This window comes from Magallana gigas, chromosome 1, assembly GCF_963853765.1.
Source record: "Magallana gigas chromosome 1, xbMagGiga1.1, whole genome shotgun sequence".
NCBI classification, from domain to species: Eukaryota; Metazoa; Mollusca; class Bivalvia; order Ostreida; family Ostreidae; genus Magallana; species Magallana gigas.
The window spans coordinates 29,873,522-29,898,303 of NC_088853.1; the positions used below are offsets into that span (position 1 = coordinate 29,873,522).

A 24,782-nucleotide genomic window follows, 5' to 3' on the forward strand; every position below is an offset into this window, starting at 1 on the left:
GTTTTTTATCAGCTTTTCTAATGGCAGGTAAAATTTCACTTTATGCATACAATCGGCTTCAACAAATGACAAAGAACCAATAAAAAAAGTAAATATTTCATATATTGTTTTGTATATTTGTTTTTTGTTTTTTTGTTTTTGTTTTTTTGTTGTTGTTGGAATTAAACTGCGAAGGAGTTTTTTCATCAACAAAAATATGGTATGAATTTTAAATGCTTGTGTCAAATTTCAAAGCACAGTTGATATTTCTGCTAGACAGACATAAATCCCGCTTACAAAATTAAGTCGCTCTCTAACGCGTTCCAACACTTCGAGCGAAATGGAGCGAGAGAGAGAGAGAGAGAGAGAGAGAGAGATTGCCAGTATTTACTACAAAATATGCATCGAAAGAGCCCGGCTCTCAGTACTACAATACGTTGATTGGCTATTGTTTTCCAACAGTTCATAAACTAAGACATTTAAGTCTATTAAACTTACAAATGAATATACAGTTCTAACAACTTATTAGAACTTTGTATCAAGCTGACAAATAGCAAAATGTCTGCATATTATCAAGATAAAAATGTATATCCTTAATATACCTTCAGGGATCCATAGTCCTCCCCTTGCTTTACTACCAAAATAGAACCTCTGGGGCCTGCTGTCTTCTTGCGCATCACGTTTATACTAAGGTTTGTTAAAATAAATTAATAATATGTTTGTTAATCTTAGAATGTTTTAAAAAAAGTAATGAAACATTGAATTAATTGTTGAAATGATATTTCAAAAACGGCAAAAGCTTTTTTCAACATTGTTTAAAACAAAGAAAAAATATCAACGCATAATGTAATATAAAAAAAACCATGTAATTTACGAGACCAAATATTTACCGGTACCTTGTTAAAACCACTTTGAATGAAAATATATCGTTTACTAGTATTCACATTCCCATGCACGGTGTATCAATGGGAATGGGTGTGTTACATCCTCTAATGATAAAACGTCACTTAATGATAAAAAATATCATTAAGCGTTGCAAATCCAACCCCTAATGTTATTATTCTAGCATTTACAGTTGACAACATCAACCGCTAATGATAAATCGCCGCTTAATGATACAATTTTATCATTAAGCGATGCAAATGCAAAGCAAACCTTATGGTTTATGAACAAAGCCAAAAGCTACATGGTCAACCCCTAATGATACAAACATTTATACCATTTAGCGTTGAATTTGCACTCTTAATGATATAATAATATATATAAATGTATAACACTGGTCTACAATGAACGTATGACTTGTTGTGAATGTCTTTAGGGGTTATAATACAATTTATGTAAACTTTATATGCATCTATAAACTCAATCAAAATCGCATTTCATATTAAAGAATTCCTTCCCAACTTAATAATAATGCATTATGATGGTACTGTTAATGACTAAATGAACGTGTGTATGCGTCCTTGGACTATAACAAAAATCTTTAGTAAAAAAAGTTAAAACATAACATTCATTTTAAACAGTTACAATGGTAAATGTTTGTCATTAAATGCGTATGTCTATAAGTCTAATTGAAATACTAATATTGTAGAAGAATTGCACACTAATCTTTAAAACAATAATTTAAATGGCAAAACATATTTAGGTAGAGATAGGTACAAGCAGGTTTTTTTAACAAACTTAATGCACCATAGTTTTTAAAATAGCATTTTATGTCTCTAAGAAAATAAAAGGAGATGTGATTATTTCATACCCGTTAAATGGTATCATCAATGATACATTTAATCCCAATCTGATCCTCTTAATATAAAATGCTTGGACAAGGTGCCATAGCGAACCTTCAATATTACAGTAGAAATGAGAGTCATATTCAGAAGTAAAATATTGTCCCCAAGCCCTTTGAATAAATTATTTCACCTGACTTACTTTGTAAAATCTGGTTAAAGAATAAGTCTGACAAAGTCAGTTATTATTCCATAAAGTCAATCCATGGCTTAAATACTTATCCAAAAAAATTAAATGTTTGTCTTAGCTAGATATTTATTTTTGTATACATTGTTAATCATATAGCAGAGAAAAAGCACTGCCTGTAGGCAGTCACCATAAAACATTCACTAGTATCCAATAATATTGTAGCATGCAATTACGGCTATTGACATTCATCTTCAAACTTTTTTTTTTTCAAAAAAATTATCGATAACAATGTTTTAGAAAAGATATCTAGTGAGAAATCAAAAGAACTTGATTAAGATGATGTGATGTTATGCCCCCAGATTTACCAAGAAATTAGTGAAGTATAGTTAACATTAAATTCGGGGGGGGGGGGGGGGGGGTAACCAAAATCGTTACCATGTGTGTAGTTTTAAATTAATGGCTATCGATATATACTGTTTAACACTATCAAATAATATGTATGCATGTAGTACTGACTGGGAAATTCACTTTAAATATTTTCTAATGATATAGTAGCCTGCATTACTGGCTGCAGCATATTGTTAACATAAACGTTAAATAGATATTAATAATCAAAAAAAAATTAGAAGCAATGTCTTCAAGGGAAATCTTTCTTGATATCATATCACGTGTATTTTGTATATATTATTTCATAATGCACAATTAAATCTAAAACAAATTCGTTAAAAATTGTTGTAATCATTTTCCCCGAAGGTAATTGACCATGGAGAATAACGTATTTGCACTTTATTTCTCATTCATAATCTAGCAAACTTCGTGACTAATACAAAATGCTGACAGGTTATATAAAATTTGACCTAATACAAAATACTGATAGGTTATACAAAAAGCTAAGATAACATAAAAAACCACATATCTAAGGTTATACACTTTTTAGCTCATCTGAGTCGAAAGCGCAAGTGAGCTAAGTATTTATTCTGATAAATATTTGTCCGTTGTCTGTCGTTGTCATCATGGTAAACTTTTCGCATTTTCGTCTTTTCCTACAAAATCACTAAGTCAATTTCAACCAACTTGGCACAAAACACTCTTGGGCCAAAGAAATTTAAATGTGTACGAGAGTAGGACCACACCCTATTTAAAGGGAGATAAATCGTATATTATGAAAATTCAAATGCATTTTGTATTAACTGTTAGGCCATATCATAACCCCAAGGAGTAAAATAGGGCGACAAATGTGTAGGGATGGAGGGGGGGGGGTAAAAATGTTACATGGTAGTATATAGTGAAAATCCTTAAAAATCTCTTTACCATGAATAGAGTGAAAGTTACTTGAAAACAACTGTATGTAGTTTTGAATCTAGTTTATTCAAATAATGACCACCCAAGGGCAGGATGGGGCCACAACGGAGGATCGAAATTTTACATATTCGTTAAGTGTTAACTTTGTTGCTCAGGCGAGCGATGTGACCCCTTGACCTCTCATTTTAAGATAATTTGGTGTTTTTAAAACAACTGTTACAAGGCTAACAAATTAATTGTAAAACGAATAAGACGTGGGTCTCTTAAAACGAATTTGGGTAAAATGAGGTTTCTTTAAAAAAAATCTCTATTCAATGTGATTAAACAAAAATTCAGTCGGCGGAATTTAATTGGGTCGGTCGCGCTAGGGGAAACATAAGTATTTTTAATTTTGGTCCAGGGGAAATGATTTTTTATTTTTAGCTAATAAATCGGGAAATGTTTTCCCTATAAACTACGTGTTTGTTAAACAAGAATTTGTAGAGAGAGAGGTTGTCACTCCCAACACATTTACACATATGCATCAAAAGCAACTGACTGTCAGTACTTTGATTGACCATTGCTTGCCAATGGTTCATAGAGCAAGATATATACGTATATTGTCGGGAAGTGTTTTCCCTGTAAATTACATGTTTGTTTAACAAGAATTTGCATTTTGGAAACGTTGATCCCCTTGATTTTCTATGGACTACTTTGTAAAGATTTAGGATTCGGCTACACATTGAAAAAAAAAATTAGGAATTGATGCTTTAACGCTCGTGTCAACGTTCCATTCACCGGAGAGAGAGAGAGAGAGAGAGAGAGAGAGAGAGAGAGAGAGAGAGAGAGAGAGAGAGAGAGAGAGAGGAGAGAGAAAGAGAGAGAGAAAGAGAAAGAGAGAGAAAGGGAGAGAGAGGTTGTCACTCCCACTACATTGTACACATATGCATAAAAAAGCACCCAACTTTCAGTACTTTGATTGCCAAGGTTTCATAAAGCAAAATATATACGTATATTGAAACTACAGTGAACAGTTCTTACAACTTATTAGGCCTTTATATCACAATTATTAAATAACAAACTGTCTATAAGTTATCAAGAAAAATAAGTTTATCCTAAATGTACCTCCAGGGATCCCCTGAGTCTTCCCGTTGCTTTACTAACTTTGTACAAGAGGGACCTCTGATGTCTGTCATTTTCTTGTGAATCACATATACTCTGAGGATTGAAAAAATAAATCAATAAAATGTTTATAATTTTACTTGTGTTTATCTTTATCTAATGTTTGTTGTAAATTATAAGCATTTAATATAGTTATGAAATATATAAACATATTTGAGCTACTTTCTATAAAGAGTTATAAAATATTAATTCAGTTGCTGCAAGAATATAAAAAAGTGGCAAAGGCTTTACTTCACTTTGCTTAAAATTATGAAAAAAGCTATCATATGAATCAAGTTCCTCTCGGGTTCCCCCTTGTAATCCTCCTATAATCAATATAATCAATATCTTATAAAACAATGTACCCTACTGAATAAAAAAAAGGAAAAAAAAATTAAAAAAAATGTTAATAAAAATTCACTAAGAAACGAACTTAGGCGCATGAAAAAAGTACTATTAATAACAATTCCCTTGCGTTAAAGGGACTACTTGTATATGTTTAAAAATGATTTACAGTTTTACCATGTGATTAATTTATACACAGTTCTTGTTATATATTAAAGATATTTTCTATCGAATGAGAGCCACCGCAACGGTTACATTCGTACTAAAAGAGATAAAAGAACAGATCCTGAAACGTGCTGCTACGCCTTCAAAACAAACCGTCTTGTCGTTCCGAGCAAGAAATGAACATGGAAAATGTATTATTTTGCAGTTCTAAATCGCCTAATCTAATTTAAGTTCATCAACCTTTATCAATACTTTGCAGTCCTGTGATTATTAATACATGTAAAACATACAAGGCCGATATGTGCATTCTTGAGAGAAAGCAAATTTCACACAACGCGTGGGGATACTGCATGAACAACGTAAAAAAACTGGTCTTCCAAAAATACGTTATCCTGAGAGAGAATGAGAAAGAAAGAGAGAAGAGAATGGAAAAGAAAGAGGAAGCCAGATAGAGAGTGAGCGTAAATTAATCATTGATAAATAGTAATACTGAGATGAGTTGTTTCCCTTTAGCTATCTTTCTATTGTCGTTCTTTACAATCAGACGGTGGTCATTTGGACAGGACTTAATTTCAGGACTCCATCTGCTACGCTTGACAACCAATATAAGTATAACAGATCAGGCCATGCACCTTGTGCTTCTTAGCTTCTTCTACATGACTAGAAAAACGAAATTGTTTTTTTTTTTTTTTCTTTACACAAAATTCCCTATTTGATGTTATTGAACAATAATTTTCCTTTGACTTTGTGATGTCAACTCCTGAACTGGCGATTATTGCCTCTTTTACTGACTGTCGTAGTTTGTTTTAGAGAAAACAATCTTTATACTTTGTCCGTGCTTTGCATTTAACAACTACATGTTTTTGAATTAATGACATAAATTATGAATCATGCATATTAAAATAATAATAAGTATTTCATAAAAAAAAATTTGTCAATTCACACCCGGCCCTATCGATCGATCATAAAGGATGACAACATCAGTGAGTGATTAAATATTTTACAATAATATAATGCAATTTATAATAAATGGTACATATACATATATTCTTGGTTTTTTAATAGGTTAGCCACAACATAAAACGTCTATCAAATCATATGCATACAGTTAAGAACGAAATTGTGTCCACGAAATGATAACTAAAATATCCCCTGACAATTACAAGCTATATGGATTAATTGTGTATATCTAAATGTGTATATCTGAAGAAATGTGTTTACAGGTACATGTGTGGCTCACGAAATCAAAAGATAATAGTGATGTTTTGACTGTACACACGATGCAATTGGGGAAAATGGAAAACAACAAAGCGTTTAGGCCACACGTAACTCATTATTAAAGCCGTTCACAAAGCTGGAAGCTATTCAAGCGAAGGGTGGTGAAGGAAGCGAACCGGTGTGTTGAAAAAAAGGAACATTAAAGTTCATAAATAGAACAAACGGAGTGTAGTGTTTAAAAAGCGTTCTGATAGTGAACCAAACCGCAAGTGGTGTGCATATAGAAGTAAGTTTCAAGGTTTGTACAACAATTGAGAATTTGGACGTTTGATACTTTCTCCAAATGTTGCAGCTGCAGTTCAATTATGTATTTTGCAAAAACGGCAACTAATTATCATTTTTTTCCTTTTAAGTAACATAATCTTTAGTATAAGTTGATGATGATAATGAACTCGTTATTTTTTTTATAACCAATAGAATATTAAAATTGACCAAGAAATGTTTATTTCCACTTTATATATATATATATATATATATATATATATATATATATATATATATATATATATATATATATATATATATATATATATATATATATATATATTGCATAACTGCGATAATACGTACCGGAGGCATTTTCTTTGCATCACAATTAGAAAGGATAACAGACGCAAGTAGCAGGTAAATGAGCTTCATCTTTAAAAAAAAAAACTTTAATTTGCAAGTAATGAAATCTGATGGACGCAATGAACACATTTACACTTTATTATACAGCACATGCAAAGTTATTTTATATAATTACATCCTATCTTATCATGTATCAATACTATTGTATCATGTGTGTATACTGTTCTGTTGTGTGTTAATCGTATCCAATCGTGCGTTAATCATATCACGTTTATCGTAAATTTTTTACAGTTTTCCTTTTCTTATCGTGTTAATTGTTGTATGTCTTCTCATTAGCAAATAAATTCATTTCAAAGTTACAAGTCGTTCAGTGGGCCTAATTCGATAGTCTACCGAACAAGATATGAAAAACCTATCCAGCATTTTACCTTACAAAAACAAGAGATTCAGTTATAATTGGAATGAGTCATATTTTAATTAAATTCGCTATGTTCCGTGTGATTTGATCTTGATTTGTTATAATGTTTTTGGCAATCGGTAGGGTGTTGGGGTAATTCAAACAATGTTAACTGGTATGGAATATGATTTGTACTTCTGATATTTATTATATTTATTGAGAACAAGAGTTGTATATTAATATGACAAATCGTTCAAAATCTTTAATGTAACGATGTGTTTACGTTTACAATATTGCCACACTCCAACGATAAGCTCGTGCAATTATCATTGTGACGGCATGGAAAAGTTTACAAAGAATTGAACGTTTTCTCTGTAGTAAAGTTCCATATAAGGAAGCATATTTCCATATGTTATTAATATATTTCAAACACAGTTCATTGAATTAACATTGTATATTACTTTAAGCCATTGCAAATGATAGACAGGTGTATAATCGAGTTAACTAATAAAAAGAAAGCAAACATTTTGATTTGTAAAAATACATTTACAAAGTTTGGATTTATCTTTTTATTTATTTTAATTTGTATTATACAATGTTTTTGTAAAAGATACTTATCAAAATCCAAAATTTCTTAACAAATATTAAGAAATAACTATGAAAACAATCATTATTATATCATGTTATCGTCCAATGAAAAAATAAAAGAGATATTTACCGTTTTCTTTTGCCAGCGATACAACCAACAACTGCTGATGCTCAGGACTTTGTAACAGAAACCTAAGCAATTTATTTAACTTATGTTGAAATCTTTTTTATTTTGAGCATGCATAATTTAAACTTTTTGTGTTTTTAGTTAAGCAACATGTTTTCAAATATAAATTGTTTTAAATGCTTAAGCCCATCTGTGAAGGTATTGTGTATTCAGTATCTAAATATTGGTTTCAAGCATGCTTCAAATTACGTTAAATAAGCAAGTTCAGACACGATTTATCCATTTGTGAATGTTTTTAAAGCATGCTTTTTGAAAAACAAGGGATCGTTGTGCAAAGGATATCGTACGTAATTCTACATGTTCAGAACTGATGTTTCCATTTGAGAAGGGGTTTCTTCTCGCAGGCTTATTTACAAGCAGGAAATTGTTGTGTAAAGGATATTTTACGTAATGTGACTAAAAACCAATCTGCGCTGAATGGAGAAAATGCAACAATACTCTACTATTAATGAACGCGGAGGGTGTACATCTATGTCCCTAAATAGATAAATTATTTGAGAAAAATGCTCTTTTAACTTTACTTTCGTTTTTTAGGAAAAAAAACATTATCCCAACATAGAAATGTATGTGTGGACAATAACAGAAATATTTTGTTTCGTTTACAACTCTTTTGATTTTACCTCTGCTGTTAGCTTGCTTAAAAAGCGGTGACATACACCAAATAAGCGCAATTGACTCCTTCAAATAAAGACTGTAGGTATATGTGTCCTTAAATCAAACACTGTAATGCTGTTTCCTGAAAATATAATTTGTTATATTTAAGTGATCCTTTGAATGTGTGTTGCTTATTTCAACACATAATTTTATTTTACTTTGTCGGTTCCATATTTAATTGTTCAGTGTGCTTGGATTGTCTTCAATAAGCGCATATTAATCGCTGTAACATTACCGTAGATAACTTTTGCACAGCAATCCCTTGTTTGTAAATTTATAATCGTGCTTGAAAAAACTAACCCTCTTCATGTCTAAACTTGGGTATATTTAGAAATTTTATGAATGTCATATTTAAATACTGCATACATAATATCTTCATAAAAGGTTTAGATTATGTAATCTGGAAATTTAAAACTTTTCAACGTTAGTAATATGGCATGCACGTTTCTGTTACAACATCCACTCACAAAGACCTGAGCATCTGCAGTTGTTGGATGTATATTTGGGAGAAGCAAAAAAGGGAAATACTTCTTTTAAATATATCACCAGTGTCTTCGTATGCTTAAATGAGACTCCTCGACAAGTTTGTATATGGGTTTTTGCTACTCAGGTAACTGTTAGGGTCAATTGGCCTCTTGTGATTGTCATATTTTATTTTAATTGATATGTTTTTCAACGATTTAGAAGATAATTTACGTAAGTTAAAAGTATCAATGGTGCCCCGGGGCAGGTAGGGCCACGCATTTCATAATTTTAATTCCTCTTAACATAGAGATGTCTCACACTAAAAATGGTAATGGTTAGCCTTGTAGTTTTTAAGAAGAAGTTAAAAATGTAAAATTGTTAACGCACGACGTACGGCGACAGACGAAAACGAATAGCAATAGGTCACCTTTTACCCGAGTTTACTCAGGTGACCTAATAAAAATGAATAACAGCAGTGTTTGGCAGCAAAATTTAAGATATTTTCAACTTGTAAGTTTTCTTAACTGTATTGTACTAGGTTAGATACGGGCTCAATGCTACAGGCACAAAAATAAGGATTGATTGAACGGTCGATATCAGACCTTGTGGCATATGATGGAATTTCGGCGTTATACCGCTCCCTTGCTGATGGATTTTGCTTAAAACAAGAATAGAATTCCCGGGTCCCCCGCCGGTCAAGCAGTATACTAGTATCGAGTCTATCGACCAATGCTGGTTTTCGAACTTGACCAAGGTATTAGTGGTATAAACATTTGGTATAAATTTAATGAAAATCCGTCAAAATTTGTAGGCATGAGAGCGCTTACAAGGTCAATTTTTGGATAAAACGGAGTCATTATTGTGGTCAAAGTCCTCTAACTCCAACAAAAAGTATCGACTAATGCTGATTTTCGAACTTGACCAAGGTAATAGTGGTATAAACATTTGGTATCAATTTAATGAAAATCCGTCAAAATTTGTAGGCATGAGAGCGCTTACAAGGTCATTTTTTGGATAAAACGGAGTCATTATTGTGGTCAAAGTCCCATAACTCCAACAAAAAGTATCGACCAATGCTGATTTTCGAACATGACCAAGGTAATAGGTGTATAAACATTTGGTATAAATTTAATGAAAATCCGTCAAAATTTGTAGGCATGAGAGCGCTTACAAAAAAGTGTGACGGACGGACGCACGGACGCACGGACCCACGGACACACGGACGGACGCCCGGCATTTCTATGTCCGCGCACCGCGTTGCGGCGGGGGACAAAAATATAAACCAGCAGATTAGGTTTTTTTAATTAATGACATTTGTTATAAGACTTTCAAGAAAATTTAATCAACCTTACAACCTTACAATATAAAAATAGAAAGAATATTGCACTTGTAAATCGGAAATACAGAATATAATGTTAAAAAGCAAACTGCAAAAAGAAAATTGTGTATTCGATATAACTGTTTAAAACTTGGTCACAGAATAGGTTTATTTCGTGTAAAAAATTAGGTTTATTTCGTGTAATTATTATACTTACTAAAGTAAACAAACATTATCTTATAAATGTGTTAAATGTTCTCATTTTACAAGCATGAGTTATTGCGATTTATAATTTAATTGTTATTCATTTTATATTTTTTTCCTAAGGGTACATGTATTTTTTTTTACATTAAAACATAAACAAAAATAAGGCGCAGATACAAAATGAATTTGAAAAAAATAGCACACAAAACGTTAAGACTTAAACAGGTTTTGTAATGGTGCATTTCTTCTTCACAAATTTAGAGCGGTAAGAAATTCGTTCATATACATGTGTTTGGAAAAAGGAGTGGGTTTCTGTAGAGAATAAAGACCGACAAAAATGGCAAAATAATTAAAAGCTTGATCAAAACACTAATACGTTATCTTATTTTAAGATTAATTAATTAATCTTAGATAACAAAACACTGTCACATTTGAGTGCGAGTTGCTTACCTTAAAACTCAGAATTTTGAGTTACATATAGTTTCAAGTTTAAAGTTGCAATTCCGTTATAAAACACATATTAATTTAAGTTACAACATCCAGATTCCTAGATACATACATCATTTCAATGTTGTTGTTGGCTGCTTATCTTGCGTTAGAAATGGGAATTTTTATACTGTTAGTATTTTCTAAATTATTTTGAATTATATATTTTGATAGATGTTGCATTTGTATTATAGTTGCATGCGTTATAGATTAATTTGATCTGTTGGAATGGAAGCGTCGATTTTGGACAATAAAAATGACATAGAGGACAAAAGTCAAAAGTCATACCGGAATGTGTTTCTATAACCTATTTCTTTTTACTTAGGGTAGAAAAAAACATAAATAAAATCTTTGGGCATGTTCACAAAGCTTAAGATATATCCTCTTAACCGAATACTCACAATTTTTTTTAGAATTTATGCCACTATTATCTCAAAGATATTTTGGTCTCTTTATATTATTATGGACTTACAAACTTCTCCGAAGTCCTGACCAAGATAATCTTGCAATATATTCCAATGTTTTTATAAACAATTATGGCCATTGATAGTTTTGAACTTGATGGAATACTTACACATTCTAACTACCTGTATAATCATAAAGTGAAATTGAGAAATTACAAAATTCACTTTGATATTTTAATTATGACCATTACTATTGTTAATATTATTTCTAATGATTAAATTTCCTTTCAGATGAACTTCATGTTACTGCTTCTCGTATTTCTCTTTCCTGATGAACGGTTTGCATTCTACCCCCTTGCTCACACTAGACATAGTTATTAGGTAGATCAATCAAGCTATAGTTTTAGCAACTATAGCTTTGGGGTTACTTTAAATACATATATACATGAAAAGAAAAAAAAATAATTAGATATTTTTTATGCATCTCTACACCTAACATTTGGAAATAACAGTTATAAATCAGTTGTTTTTCTAAACGGTGTGGATTCTGTTGTTTTAATTATCCCTGGATACAAATGAGTGCATACATACATTCTTATGCTTGCTTTTTAAACTATTCCAAATTCGTTTCAAATGACAACTTCAAAAAGAAGTAAAACCATCAAGGTTTTTGTAAGTGCTTTGACATATTCTTCAGTTGGTCTATATACACGGATGGAATGGTCCTGCGTTTACCTAGTAATCTAATAAATGGAACTTCATCAAATGAAAATTCAAATTTCCAAAGTCTGATAGGAGAGACGTATAGTAAAACAAACCTTAACCATTCGGAGTTCTGGGTCATTTTTCGTGCGACTTCTCCATTCATCAGTATCAGTGGTGATGATGAATCGACTGTTTAACCATATTTTTCCATTTTTTTTTCAGGGAAATTACCACCTTTAAGGAACATATGTAATTGTTGAAGTAAATTATATTTGGCTAAAATTTCGTAAATATAAAAACCTGGCGATTAACCCTAAAGAATATTCATTGAACAATTATCCCAGTCATCATGGATGATCATCTGAAATTACGCGGAACAAATCACGCACTAGTATAGTAGAAAGCCTGAAGGGGGAACACTTGTGATCATCAAAGTTTTATATGTTGAATACTTTTGAACCGTCATAATTGAACTAATATTTGGTACGTTATACTAATTTCCTGGTTTGAAATTTACAGAATATGAATAAAAATACTAGGCTGAGGAGATACTAAACAGGAGGAAGTATCAGTGGAGGAGGAAGAAGAGAAGGTTTAAGGACGGGCAGAGGTGGTCCAAGAGTACTCTATAGGTTTAGAATAAATCAAATATAATTAGACCCAATCGAAATAAACATTGTATCTATAAGAGCAACACATATTTGTAAAACAAAATTAAAACGTTTAATGTACATTCACTAATTGCAAAGAATCAATTTTTAGAAGGCATTTATTTTAAACATTAGTTAATTTTTGATGTACTGAGTCTCATGCATGATTTATCTACTGATTGACGGACTATACACATGTATTAGCTTATGATCATGAATAACTGATTTTACACCCTCTAATCTATGTTCTGTTTTATCTGATAGAATTGAGTAGCTAGTTTCAAATAAATCGATTTACAAATCATAAATGTGTGAACCCCACATCCTATTTGTTCACCAGGCTATTGTACCATGTGTTTACGTACCCCAGATACACATGTATCTAGAACAGTAGCTTTGTCAGTTTACCTGTGTAATTGTTTTAATCATTCATGTGTGATATTATGAGATCGAAAAATGAATAATAAATTAAAATGCCAATGCACGTGTTTTAAGATATTATAAAAATCGATAAAAAGGCGACGAGAAAAGCAAATTTTACAATCCTTTATAAAGAAATCTGACTGTAACAAAATGTATACGGATACAAATTTCTAAATCTACAATACTAAACATAACTAGATATATCAAAACATCAGTCCTAAATCACTCTTTTCGCTGTAAAATCCAATTTATTTTCTTTAGTTTTGTAAGGATACTTTCCTCTGGTTGACCTTGTGACGTCACTTTTCTTAATCATCGTTATCGAATATTTCTCAAGGCAGGTAAAATTAGCGACTTTGAAGCGGCGTAACTCCGTTACCTTTGCATCGATTTCGATGCAGTTTTTTTTTGCAGATTATTCTGGTAAATAAATTCAGTGACATAAGTTTTACATTGGCTGGACTTCAGGTACCCTTTAAAGATTCTGAAATGGCCATTGAAAGATCTTGTTCATCTATACTACTATATTAAAATAAAAGACTCGAATTTTTGGGCTTTAATACAGAGAAATCAGAGGAGTACTGTCTTTTGTATTATATATTTTAAACATCGACCTTTTTATTAATGATTCTAATTTTATTCATTAGTCACGACTGATTCATCCAGTCAAAGATCCTCTTGCTCCACGGAGTCTTGTAGATACATTTCCTATAGGCTTACATTTTCCGCTATGAATCCGTCCTGAAAAAGTCTTCCAATGTTAACTAGAATTGCATTACATTGTACCATTTAATTATTAACTTTTTGAATTAATAGAGATTTCCGATCCAAAGTATTTATCGTCAATGGATGATAAACTTGTTCTACACTTTTCGCCATAGCGTTAATTAGTCAGGCAGCATTCTTAATAACCCCCACAGGATAAATCGCTGCCATTCAGTTAATTGAAAGGTGACTGAACGGTAACTAAAAGGTGACTGAATGGCATAGCTGTGCCATTCAGTCACCTTTCCAGACCATTCAGTTATCATGCAGTTGACTGAATGGCAGAGCTTCATCATGTGCCCATTTTGAAAATAAAAATCCATTCCATTCTTTTTATAAAATACTATTATCTCACCAGATGTTGCACTTTACAGGTGAATAAGTTTTATCCCTCAATACAAAATTCGGACAAATCAAGAAACGAATTGCCTTAAATTTTATATTCGGTATTTGTCAAATCTGAAATAATATAATTTAAGCCATATGGTTGGTCTTCAAATTATATCAAAATTATATCTTATGTCCCAGTCCTTTCAATTTTATATTCATGACGTACTTTTACAGTCATAACATAATATATTTTAGAATTTAATGCTATAATATGGTATGCGATTTTAATGATATGCTATGAGATTTCTTTGCAGTGATATGAGATGTGTATGCTATAAAATAACAAGCATTCTGAGAGTATTGCATAAGCAATACACGTCCCCTACCGGTTTGTGGAAATTGTGAAAACAATGCACTGTTATGCAGAATATCGAACCCAAACATTAAAATTTTTTCTCGAAAATATGTCTTCCAGACGCTACAAAAGTGTAAACTTCATCTGTAGTTTGGCATTTTGAAGCTGTTCAGCAAATTCCATATTATTCCTCAAACGCATAAAGAAAACAAGAGGCCCATGGGGCCACATCGCTCAACTGAGCAAGAATGGGCGTTCAAAAGATATTGTGCCATATGGTCCTCGGTAGAATAACAAAAAAAATAAATATTGTAAAATATTCGAATTTTACACTTATTTTTGCATACACGTAATCTTTGACATTGTACCTTAATGAAAAACTGTTTTTGCACAGAATGTTATATAACTTCTAATTCCCTGTATTTTCGTTCTGCCCCTCCCCCACTTAATAAAGCGATCAAAATATATGAGAGCATATAGGTACATTTTCTTCCTCAACTACTTACTAGTTATTGTATTTTCTTAAAAATATAATAGTTATTGTATTTTATCAAAAAAATCCTACATGTATATATGTGAAGAAGAAAATTACACCTCAATGCGCTCAATTTCTCAAATTAAAAATACTCAACAATTCAATTTGTCTTCTCCATTATAATGAAATGACTGTTGTTTACCTCGCGTAAATTCGTGACTTTTTACTTTACTCACACTTGATTGATGAATACAATGGAATGAAAAATGTTCTCACGCGACATGTTAAAAAGCTATAAAAATCAATGTTACCGTATTGACAGGCACATCACTTTAATTTACTATGGCCTATGCACCCATTATTTTAATTTTTATTCAAAAATAACAAATGGCTACAAACCAGGATAATTTTCCGCTCTAATATTTTCTTTGGAATAGCGATAATTCTTTTATCCCCCCAACAGAAATGTGTCAGAACTATGGACACTGTTTTAACGATGTCGTTTTTATTTACTCACATTTCACAATATTCATTGTATAAAGAGGGAGCACTAGAGAGTAGTTTTATACAGCATATCATTCTTTAATTTTTTTGTGTAAAGTATTTAACATACTCTAATTCATATAGAATTTCCAATGATCAACCAGAATTTCAGCGTCAATCGTAGAATTATAAGCAAGATGAGCTCAACATTTTGCTGGGTTTGATATTTTGTTCACATGAGTTTATTACATTCAGCTTAAGATTGTTTTGGTATTTCCTATTCGGCATTTAAAATGGAAAAAAATGAATGGGCTCAGATCTGTGTACAAACATAGAATTGTGAGCAAATCTCTGTATTTTGCTTATAATTCGAAGCTTAATACTCAAATATGGTAAGTAAATAGAAATTGTAAACAATTCAACACAAGAAACATGCACTATAACAAATAAAGAACACAATTTATTTTTCAAAATGAATCATATACATGTATATACCTACATATTTCCGTCAGTTATATTAAACTCTATTTAAACTGAATAAACTCGAGAAAATGCCGAGCATCTCAACAAAACATATTCCATTATTCTACCATTACGCAAAAGATGATACCGAATTACCGATAGTCTGAATGAATTGCATTTTTGTTCTTTCTTAATACATCAAATGTTGCTTAATTTGCGCAGGTAAACAGTAAGCTGTTTGGTTTATCGAAGTCTCTGTTTGATTTGATACGTACAAATCAGGAAACACAAGCGACAGTTCCCAGGTTAACGCAAAGCATAAATGAAAACGAAACGAAAGTCACAACAAGCTAACACAACCGTCATATGTGAAAACTGTCATCGCATTGAAATATTTAGCCTCAATTTACTTCACAAAATCGGCACCAATGTATTTTGCATGTTTCAAAGATTTCCTTCGTACACGAACTGTTGCACAACAAACAAATTCATCATTTTCAGATCGACCCGTTTATCAGATAGTGTCATGGCTGCTTTAAACAAAGAACCTCCTTTTAGAATTATGGAATATGAGTCTTGGTAAAATGGGTAAGCAACCCGGGCCAGGGCAAAATAAAAGCCGAGGCAGATCGGCAATCGTCAATTCCAATTACGCATTATTTTGCAGCAATATTTACAGCGAATACAAATATACTGGTCAGTAAATATCTTGAAATTTTAATGAGAATGGTAGATTAATAACTGTCAATCTTTTGTTTTGCCCTTGCCCCGTCATACCTACCCATTTTACCAAGACTCATGGATGCTATAAATTGCTTGAAACACGCCTTTTCTTTCTTATTATTTTCGTAATAACTCAGATTTTAAACGGTTTGGCCCATAAATTTTGCAATTCATATTTTCCTTCCCATAAGGATTATTCATGCTAAATTACGTTGAATTTGTCTTAGTAGTTCTTGAGAAGAAGATTTTTTAAAATGCGCCCCCCCCTTTTTTTTTTTTACAGTTTTGAGTTTTTCTCCGCTTTCAATGAAAATTTTTCTTTCATTTCTGCATTTTACATTCATCTTTCCATAAGAATGCTTTGAGCCAAATTTGGTTGAATTTGGTTAAGTGGTTTTAGAGAAGAAGTTCAAAATGTGAAAAGTTTACAGACGGACAGACAGTTGGACAGACGGACGGACGGACAGACGGACAACGGACAAAATGTGATCAGAATAGCTCACTTGAGCTTTCAGCTCAGGTGAACTAAAAAGTGTGGAAAACTGAAGTGGGACAGACAGACGGACGGACGGACAGACAGACAGGCGGACGGACGGACGGACTGACGGACGCAGAGGAAAGCTATAGTCCCCTCCGGTGAAAACCGGTAGGGGACTAAAAAAAATGATTTAGGACTGAATGGTATGGTATGGAATGGTGTGCCATGCTATGCGATTTTAACAATAACGCCTCCAAACACAGATTTTCAAACTTTTTAAAATAAAATAAGAAGCAAAAGATAACTTCTGATCCGCAATATGATCATTTATGTTTAAATAAATCATTTAAAACAAAGTTAAAATCATTTTGAAAGCTATGCTATGGTATGTTATGGTAAGATACAATGAATGAGAATCTAAGAGGTGCTATGGTATGATACCGTATATCAGGTTTTTTCCGCGTCATGTTTTTCCCGCGAATCAGAGCCTAGAAGGGTATATAAAATTTACGCGAATCTAATTTTCACTATTTCAAAGTCACATTGTAAATATAATTGACGATTGTCTAAACCTGTGTGGAAAGTGGCGAAAAGTATCTGAATTGTTGCTCTTTGTAATGAAAAATTCGGACAATGAATCAATTAACATGTTTTCCTTAATGTGAAATAATTACCGACAATTATTTTCGGAGACGCAAACAGTCATAATAAGTAGATCATGTACCGTTACATATACCAGTAGCTCCGGTATAATTAGACATCGGTTTATGCAAGGAAAACGAACGTTCTAATTAACTTGTCAATAGATTATTAAATAAACAACGAGGCATACAACTCTATTATCTCGCGCTTGTCCTCCGATCCCGTAATTCATACCTCTAAGTAAACTAAATGAACACAGTTCACCGTACTTTTATTTACCTGCACACTTCATCAGGAAAGAGAGAACTCTATTACAAAAAGGAAACATTGTATCAAATTTACGCTGATTTATTTTCCGCGATTCGGAAATCGTCGCGAACAAAGCGGAAATTGGATACACGCGGAAAAAACCTGATATACGGTATTGCAATGCTATGGTATGATATTCCAATGCTAGGTACATATATGAGATTTCAATACTATATTATGGTTTATGTTGTAAACGATATGCTTGAAATAAATGTATAAGCAAATAGCAATATCATCTTGAGAGATTACAAAAAAACAAGTTATTTCTTTAATGCCCTTGTAAATAATTAATGACTGCAAAAATCTGCGTCTATGCAAGCAAATAATAAATTTTCATTTAGTCTAGTTATATTTTTATACTTAACCTCCAGCATCCTATTCCTAATTTTGCTTTCAAACTTCCTCCTCCTCCTGCTCCTCCCCATCCTCCTGCTCCTCCCTATCTTCCTCCTGGTAAGAAGTATCTCCTCGGTTTACCATTGCCACTCATATTCTGTAAAATTTAAACGAGGAAGTAGGTATAAACTACCTATAATTAGTAAAATGGTTACGTTACAAAAACAAATATCAACCTACGGAACTCCAAGCGTAGATCACAATTGTTTATGTAATCCACAACTGAATACCGTTCCTGTTATACCCTTTAATAAACATATCTTAAGATGAATTTGTTGATAATATAGAGCTTTTTATTATATAATATCCAACAGGGTGGTAAAATACCAAAGCATGCCGTTTTTCACCATCTGTATATGAACACTTTGATATCTGCTGAAATATTACTTACAGGAATCATCTGTACACCTGTAACATTTACGTTCATTAGGACAACAAAGACAAGTAGAGGGAAGATGAACTTCATCTAAAATAAATTATTCATTTACAAATAATGCAATACGATTGACATGTAAAAGAGTTTATTATCAACAGGCATGTTGGTCCTAGACGATTTCAAAGAAATATCATAATTATGCCAGGAATGCATTATATTTTAAACACAATTCAATTACGACATTAAGCCAATTTGATTGTAAGACAGATGCGAAGCGAGTAAACTAATTAAGAGCAACAAAAATTTTGGTAAAACAAGTTGACATTGATTTAAAAGACAAGTAGCGTCTGCATGTGCTTAACTACAGGAGTCTACGATTAAAAAAAACACTTAAAAATAATAGAATTTCGTTTAAAAATGTAACAAATCACATGTAATACCTTTTGAAAGTTTAAAAGTTTAAACTTAAAAAGATTTTTATAAAGTGTTGCACTTAGTGCACTTGTACAAGGATGATACAAATTATGAATACCGCGACGAAAAATATGTAATGGTCCATACGATTTTGCTATAATCGAGTTTAACTGTATTTATATGTTTTTTAATTGTTAAAAAATAAGATAGCACGGAACACTTGTGAAACAATTTTTTTGATCTTTTTTTTCTTAAAAACTCGGAATATCGTTTTGATACTATGTAAAAGCCAATATAAATATATTACCTATAAAAACGAAATAAATTATACCTATTAATTTTTCAAAGCGGACAGAAAAATATATCGTATTTTGATAATTCTGCACCTCACTTGAATGAGATTTGCATTTTTTCTGCAATATACAGACTTCTAAAGTACAGGCACCGAAGATTCCGTATTTTCCGCGTGCCCCGTGGTCAAAATTGCAATGCAGTTTACGATAAGTGCCTGCTGTAAAATAACGTACTCTTGCGACAGGTCGTTCTGCAAGCCAACATCGCAGCTTAAACACAAGTTATCTCCATCACCTGAAAAAGTATTTGACTCATACACGTAACTTTATATCATATAACTAATGAAACTATTCAAAATTACTATAAAGGGTGATATTTTATTTAGTTTCTTGACGATGTATTTGTAAAATCCATTACAAATAATTCGTATCCTCTTAAAAAAAATTATAACAAGTTACGAACTAAGATTTTGATCGCTTTTTTCTTCTTCAATCGTATAATATTAAGAAAACTTATTAATTTTTTGTCCTGTTTTATTTATGTAAACTTTAGACTGGTTTAATCAAATTAATGAAATGCTTTGAAAATGCCGATTTATATCTGTGCGATCGATTTAAACAGACTGCCACTGAGTTTGCACACGAAAAATTACCCCCCCCCCCTTTCCAAGAGGGTACACATCTACTTATGTAATTTAATTATATTCGTATTTTGTATGTACTTGAAGTTCTTAATCTACTTGTAAACTGGCAATGTTTCCTCTACAAGTGACATAATACACGGTCAGGAAACCACCGCACAAACCACTGACCATGTTAAAATATCCGCGGAGCGGTTTATGGCAATTTAAGTTTTCAAGTTGACATCAGAGTAAGATTGAAAATACTAAAATAATTAATATTGTTCTTTTATTTCATATTGTATTAGAATTATCTGATCGATTTTTTTTTTTATCAAAATGGACAATTCCATCATATATATGAATAAGTTATAAATAAACAACAATCTTAATTTTATCAAAGGAACTTAAAACACTGATAGAGAATTAAAAAGAAACGTTTACCGTTCTCTTTAGCCAGTTATACAATAAACGACTGTAGAATCTAAGAGCTTTTGAAGTTGATGTTCTAACAGAATCCAATGGATGATATATAAGTAATGCTGCAAGCATTTGAATTTAGTCCACACATGATTTAAAGCTTGTTGTATTAAAAATAAGAAATTTGTATTCAAATGTAATTTCTTTCTAAAGGTGAAGACCATCTGCCTATGTATAATGCGTCCAGTATATAAATGTGCGTTTTAAACAGTCTTTAATGATTGTAAAATTAGCAAGCTCAAACATGATTTATCCATTTGAGGAGGTCAGTATATTTATGTGCGCTTATTAATAACCAAAGATATATATGCACGGGTAACTAAAGTGATGTTATAACAACCAGTCTACGCTAAATTCAAGCATTTTCGCTGTTCTGAAATTAGCAACATGCAGCCAAATTAAGTTCGTTTTCTTGGCCATAGACTATCTGTGTAGTTAGTATCGTATCAATATCTAAATTTGTGTTTAATATTTATTTTGTTTTGTGGGAAAAAAACCAGCTCAGACATCATTTAGACATTTTTGAAGGTTTTTTTTAATGCAGAGAAGGTTGTACAAGGTTCATCTTGCACAAAAATTAATCTTCGTTGAATGAACACATGGCAAGGACAGTCTATTTATTAATGACCTCGAAACTTGTGTGCCCCTAATAAGTTAAGATAATAGAGAACCAAATTCGCATTTTTTGTTCTAAACATTTTTAAACGTATGACAGTTTATACAATGTTAGACATGGAAACAAATATTTTTGATTAATAATTGTTTCAATTATACTTTTCCTGGCAACTTGCTAAAACAACTTAGTTCATAGCTAAGTGGGCTCCAATATTCGTACTTATTTTGATCATAGGTTTCGTAAATATGAGAAGAGAATAAAAGATTTTGACGTTTTTATTTTTGCTAGCGAATGGTTTACGATCAACCCTGCTCTTCTAAAGTTGTAGTCGAAACTATCAAAACTCGGTCAGACATTTTACAGTTCTGCCTAAGTATTCCTTCAAAAAGGTATACAAGAATATCAGTACTGGGGAAGAGGAGGTTGTCGGCACCAATCAAAAAGAGGGAGCATGGAAACATGCAAACGACCAATTTCGACGGATGTCTTTAACTAAAGTGAGGCAGTTTGAGGGTCATTTGGCTGAAATTATGTGGCGATCTGAGAAGAAAGGAAACCTGCATAGTTAATTTTTAAAATCATTTTAGAGCATTTTCACACTTCAATCTGCAGCATATTATCGCTTTCTTACACCAATATTTGTTTCATGGACGATGGACGCTTAATCAACGCTCCCATTAATACTGATGTGAAAGAAAACTCAACCAGTGAAACAGAGAGTAAGGATTCCATTCCACCAAATCGGGGAAACACCCTAGTCTGGTGAAATTGTTCACGAAATTATTGGATTCAACACTCTATCAAGTGCAGCCTCAGCTAGAGTTTTATCAGCAGCAACTTAAATCATCCAAGAGCGCCATTATCATTTTGTCCTTTTCAGCTGATAATGCCGACAAAACTCTGACAGAACCTGGACCTTTAACATCAGCAAGACCTTCAAAACCAAAGTCTAAAATCGCCCTTCATAGAAAGAAAACCAGTAGTCCAACAGGACCGTCCAAAAATGATCTGTGCTCCAGAGGTGTTTAAACCTGTTGACACTGCGCCTCCATAAAGACAAAAAAGGAAATCAAACCCATATGCAAAATCAGCTCTCGTGTGGTCCGATGATGATTTTATGTAAAACAAATGTTATCTCTTTGCCTCTAATTTTCTTTCAACACATGTTTTCGTTGATCAAAAATTGTTTTTTTTTCTTATTTACAGTAAAGTGGTTTGCTTCATATTTTACGAATAATATAATAAAATTAATTAAAAAAGTATTGTCGATTTTCGCTTATATCCGGTTTGGTATATTAAGGGAGATGATTAATTTATGCTACAGGTATCAGATGAAGCAGAAGTTTGCATAATTTATATCAGGATTCAAACACACAAGTTTATATGAAGCAAAGCCTAGGACTCTTAAGATATTACAAAAGGAAAGCTGGAGAATCTACAGATACTCTATTGAAACCTGTTCCTCCTGGACAGTCCAAGGAAATAAAGATGGAAACTGTGTAGGGTACATTAACACACCATATAACATAGAACAATCTTAATTCTTGTCACGAGGTAATGTACGGTTTTCTTTGTTTAGACACTGTTTTAGATGTATCAATATAACAAATACACTCATAACTCTAAATGGCGTTTGAAAAATAAATACAAGATTCTTTCAAATGCGTTGTAATTCCTTTCAGGCCGTAAAGTACGTGAAAAAGATTCTTCAAATCAATTATGACGTCATATTGGTTCTAGCACCAAAATATACTCTGGAATCATTTACTAGATCTTGACCTTTAGATTACCTATTCTTAGTATTTTAGGTATGGCAGTTTCTTTACGTTTATCTACGTGATTGTACAGTCCTGCAACTTAATCCGAATAGAGCGCTGGATATGTTGTTAATTTTTATAAACTTGGACTAGTGATCAAAACATGTAATGGTAATTGAGAGAAAATCATACATTTTTAAAGTAAATACAATTGAATATGAATAACAGTTTTAACAATATTAAAAAAATTACGTTTAGTATATCGTTTATAGCTTGTTTTATACATCTATCGAGTAAATAATATTACGTAACATTTTCTGTATTCCATTCCGTTCCGCTTCCCGTACCGTCTTCCGTTCTGCGTTTAATAAACACCCGGGGATAAAGGTGCTTTTTTGTAAAGACAGAAACCAGTACCGGCCCTCTAGGTCAACTCTATTACTGTGATCCTTTGGATGCGTGTTGCTTTTTGTCTACACAAAACAATGTTTGAATCATGTTGGTTCTAAATTTCATTGTTTAGCTTGGATTGTCTTCAATCAGCGCATATTAATTATTTTAAATTACGTAAGATAGCCTGTGCACAACCATCCCTTGTTTGGTAACAAGCTTGCATGAAAAAACAAACCTTATCAAATGGAAAAGTCGTGTCTGAACTTTTATATATTACGCAGATTGAAGAATGTTTTAAACGTATATTTCCAAACAAATATATGTCTGTTTTAATTTTTAAATCTTTTTAACGTTAGTTATATAACATGATGAATACATAATATCTTCACAAATATGCTTTAGCCTTAAAAACAACATAAAGTGAAATGCATGTAGTTTATTATGAAATACAAAAAAGGTTTAAATCATGTCCGTTCTAAATTTTAATGCCTTCAACGTTTGTTATGTAACATTGGTTTCTGTTACACCAACTTACACAGCCCTGAGCATCTGCAGTTGTTGGTGGTATCGCTGGCAAAAGAAAATGGTAAATTTTTCTTTTTAATTTACCATCATTGTCATAACATGCTTTGATAACGATCAAATTGCTTTTAATTTATCTTTTATATTAATGCTAAAATCGTGAATTTGAACGAATATCTCTTTTCAAATATATGTAACTGTGTCGATGAAGAAAAAGAGAAACTTTATCGCGCTAAACAAAGAAAACCGTACATTACCCGGTGACAAGAATTAAGATTGTTCTATGTTATATGGTGTGTTAATGCACCGTTATGGTACGTATAATATGATTTTTAAAAACACAATTTGCATCTTTATATCCTTGGACTGTCCAGAAGGAAAAGGTTTAAATAAGCATCAACTTCCACAGTCCTTATCAGGTGCAGTTAATGTCATATAACTGGCAAAAGAGAACGTTAGTATTCCTTTCATTTTTCATCAGTGTCATAACGTGCATTGATAATGATAAAATTCCTTTTGACATAAAACTTTTTTTATATATATGAGGAACTCGTCGGTGTTGATCAGTATATATGTTTTAAAATAAACATTTATCATAGAAATCAATATTAGAGAACAACATGAATTTTTTTAATATCATAAACCTTACTCTGATGTCAACCTTAAAACTTAATATACCCTTAAACCCTGAACACGGTAAGCGGGTTGCGCGCTTTTTT

At 32.0% G+C, this 24,782-nt stretch overlaps 3 long non-coding RNA genes across 3 annotated transcripts in view; 1 reads left to right on the forward strand and 2 right to left on the reverse strand.

The window, feature by feature from the left end:
- Positions 1–24,782, forward strand: part of LOC136273666 (uncharacterized) — a 78,450-nt gene that overhangs the window by 50,449 nt on the left and 3,219 nt on the right. The gene's annotated exons all lie outside the window — the stretch shown is intronic.
- LOC136274157 (uncharacterized) lies at positions 587–6,762 on the reverse strand. The gene is made up of 3 exons (XR_010712467.1): positions 6,694–6,762; positions 4,300–4,392; positions 587–666 (listed from the first exon to the last, which is right to left on the reverse strand). It is a non-coding gene; the product is annotated as an uncharacterized lncRNA (long non-coding RNA).
- LOC136273668 (uncharacterized) overlaps positions 18,609–24,782 on the reverse strand; it is a 50,816-nt gene continuing 44,642 nt past the window's right edge. The window contains exon 3 of the long non-coding RNA XR_010711874.1: positions 18,609–18,689. This is a non-coding gene — a long non-coding RNA (uncharacterized lncRNA). The remainder of the gene's footprint in view (positions 18,690–24,782) is intronic.